This window comes from Anolis sagrei, chromosome 3 (genome assembly GCF_037176765.1).
Source record: "Anolis sagrei isolate rAnoSag1 chromosome 3, rAnoSag1.mat, whole genome shotgun sequence".
Lineage (NCBI taxonomy): Eukaryota > Metazoa > Chordata > Lepidosauria > Squamata > Dactyloidae > Anolis > Anolis sagrei.
In genome coordinates, this window is record NC_090023.1 from 194,075,006 (window position 1) to 194,078,744 (window position 3,739).

The window sequence follows — 3,739 nt, forward strand, 5'->3', positions numbered from 1 at the left end:
GGCTGGAGCACCAGAAAATGATTTAAATGCACGTACAATTTAGAATATCTGATTACAGTTTCATGCTGACTTCCTTGTGTATACAGTACAGAAAAATGTATTGTGGTTTCGAACGCACCATTAACCTACAAAAGAGAGATCGGAATCTTCTGGCTTGGTTAAAAGTAGTAGCAGGGGCCAGTGCTGGATATACCATTGTGCTTTGGTGTGCTTAAGCACAGGATCCTCTTGACTGGGCGGGGGGGGGGGGGGGGGAGGCATCTTCCTGTCCCCTAAATTTTTTTATGATGAATTTTGTTATGTAATGCAAATCTAAATTTGAAGGCATTTTGTTTTGAAGCAATTCCAGACATAATGATAGTGTGGAGAGTATATGGGAGTGTACCCACAAAGCAGGCAGGTAGACCTACGGGGACTATCTCCTTCAAGGTCCAAGTAAGGGGTCTCATAACTTAACTAGTACAGGGCTCCTTTTGTACAAAATCCAGCCTTGGCAGGGGCAGTTGGTGCCTTCTATTGTTCACAGGGCAATAATTCTACTTAGGGTTTTTTTAAATTCAAACTTTAAATGAGCTGAACACTAGCACCAAAAATAAGTTCATCACCTTGGATAGTCAGTCTTGTGAGAACCACCTTGCATGTAAAATTAAGATATATGATCAAGACCTGGAAGTTCTTCAATGTTGCTCTCTTTTGGGGTGCCCTTTGTTCTATTGCATCTGTGCATGAACCCAGTTTCTCAATTGGGAAGGGCAAGATGGCCTTTTAAAACTAGAATTCCCTATTAATGTTAAAAACCAGCACATAAAAGTTTCTAAAAGTAAACAACTGGAAAAAAAGGTTGTACAAACTTTTAGTTGCAGATTTGCTAGGCTCAGACACTATAGCCTTTAGATGTGATGTCAAAGGAGCCATTGTTAACTGAAGCTACTTTTGAATGAATTTACAAATGTCCTTGTACTTCATAAGCACATTGAGGGAGAGAGCCTCTAGGCAAATATGCAGAGAGTGCATGGGGGATGATTTTGGAATTCTTCCATATTTTATTTCTAACTTTTGTCTGGACCACACCTGCCATTTCCCTGATAGCATTAGAATTGTTTAAAAAATGAGAATTGAAATCACCTGAAAGTGATATCTTGAAGCGAGAAGTTCAACCTTTCTTAATGTAGTTGATATCCATCCTTTTAGAGTAGAGGACCAGCCAAGTGACATCACTAGGGGACTACACATTGTGTGAATCGCACTAGGTGACACCATCAGAAGTGACACCAAAATGACTATGTCACCTAAAGAGGGTACCATAAAGAAGGAAAGAAGGAAGAAGGCCACTGATTGATGCACTGGGTTTGAAGGGGAGACTCAGTGACCTCCCATAATATCCAACCACAGCACCTTCTCCTTCCTATTTATTTATTATTCATTTACAATTGTTCTAACCCACCTTTCTCAAACCTGAAGGTGACTCAAGGTGGCTCACAACCAGGCAGCCATTTGATGCCATAACAATATACACTTAAATGACATTTAAACAAAATTAAAAGTACATATAATAAAATAAAACTATTAAAACCATATAAAACCAATGCCTTCATTATTAGCCTCTTTGTCCAAAAATCATTGTCTGAGCCATTCCAATATTCCATTTCACACACTGCTTTGTTTGACTGCTGCACTTTCCTACCCAAAGCAGAAAGAGATAAAGGAAGGTCATACATGATTGAGCTACCTTGGTTGAATATTATGGTAGGCCACTGAGTCTTTACTTCAACCCAGTGCATCTGCTAGTGACCTTCTGCCTTCTTTTCCCCAGAGCATCTCTATCATGGGTTGTCCAGGTGCTACTGGTGCCATGTGAACAGGAAGAAATGCAAGGTGCTTGTGCCAGAAGGAAGTCAAATTACTTGAGCAACACAAGCCTTTGGTGGGGCTGAATACAATACTTAGTGGCTCACAATAAACAATTGCCAAGATGTAGGGGAATGTAGCTGGGGGGATGCACTGGGATGATCTTTCAGGCTTGTATAATAAGGTCAAGAGTGGGGTTATATTCCCTTATGCAATATGTCTTCTATGGCCTGCACCAGCCTGATGTATCTCCTATTTGACTGCTGCCTTCTCTTAACTTGTGTCTCAGGCTGGCTGAGCTCCACACACTGTGAGGTCACCAATTTTAATGTGCGGAACCACAACTGCAGAGGCTTTAGTAGCTGGGTGCACTGGAGATAATAATAATAATAATAATAATCATCATCATCATCATCATCATCATCATCATCATCCAGTGCCAAAGAGTCAGAAAGGTTTTGAAGAGCAAATTAAATGGCGGAAATATAATCAAGGCTATCAACACCTGGGCCATCCCCATCATTAGATACACTGCTGGGATTGTGAACTGGACACAAGCAGAGCTGGATGATCTGGACAGAAAAACAAGACAACTGATGACAATCCACTACACATTACACCTGTGAAGTGATGTCAACAGACTTTACCTGCCCAGAAAATCAGGAGGCAGAGGGCTTCTGCAAGTGAAACAAATGGTAGAAGAAGAGAAACACGCACGGGCAGATTATGTGAAAGGCAGTCAAGAACCAACATTGAGGGAAGTCAATAGTAGTAAACTGCTTAAAGTGCAAAACACAAAGAGGGACTATCATAAATACACATTCCAGAGTCTTAGGGCAGCCAATGAAAAGATCCTCTGGGTGATGGTCACCAGTCAGGTTATGGCTGGTTGAAGTAGCCACCCCCCAGAGGACCTAAGTGTGCAGGGCAGATTGTACAGGAGAAAGTGATCCTGTAGGTAATTTGGACTCAAATCATGTAGAGCTTTAAAGGTCAGATCCAACATCTTATACTTTGCCCGGAAACTAATTGGCAGCCAGTGGAGTGACTTTAGGGTAGGTGTAATATGCTCACTCCTAGATGTTTCTGTAACCAATCTGGCTGCCATACATTGAACCAGCTGGAGTTTCCGAACTTGATACAAATGTCGCTCAATGTAAAGCACACTGCAGAAGTGCAACCATGAGGTTACCAGTGTGTGCACTACCATCTTCATGTCCTCCAATCTAGGAGGAGGTGAAGCTGGTGTATCAGCCAAAATTGGGAGTAAGCACTCCTGACTGTCACATCAACCTGCGCTGACAATTGGAGAGATGGATCCAGGAGCACCCATAAGCTGTGAACTCAGTCTTTCAAGGGGAGTGTAACTCCATCCTGAATTTGTTGACACACCTCCATCCCCAGGTTAGGACCCTTTCCTCTAGGCATTCATTCAGAGGAGACACACTATCCTTAGCTGAGGATGGAGAAATATATTTGGGGGTCATACAGATGCACTGGCTAAATGCAGTAGAGTGCACTGGAGCATGGATCAGCACATATCTAACTAAAAGAATAGCTGAACTGCAATGCTCCTGGTAGTGGTGTACAGGCTGTTCACTTAATAGAATTTACCAGTATTTGGGCTAGCTGAAAAAGATGAAGAAAACTTGTGGAAGTTGCGTTCTGTGTGGCCTATCCCAGGAGATACAATCCCATGCTGAGATACAACTCCATGTGGAAAACACAAGATCTTGGTCCAAGTGATTGATGGAATTCTTGTAATGGATGAGATTCCTGGACTGTGCGCAACTTCAAATCCATTACATGACTGAGTAACATGCTGCTAGTGGCATACGCATTCCTCTGTATACATTACTTCATTGTCAGTGGCCATTGTATGGGATACTGG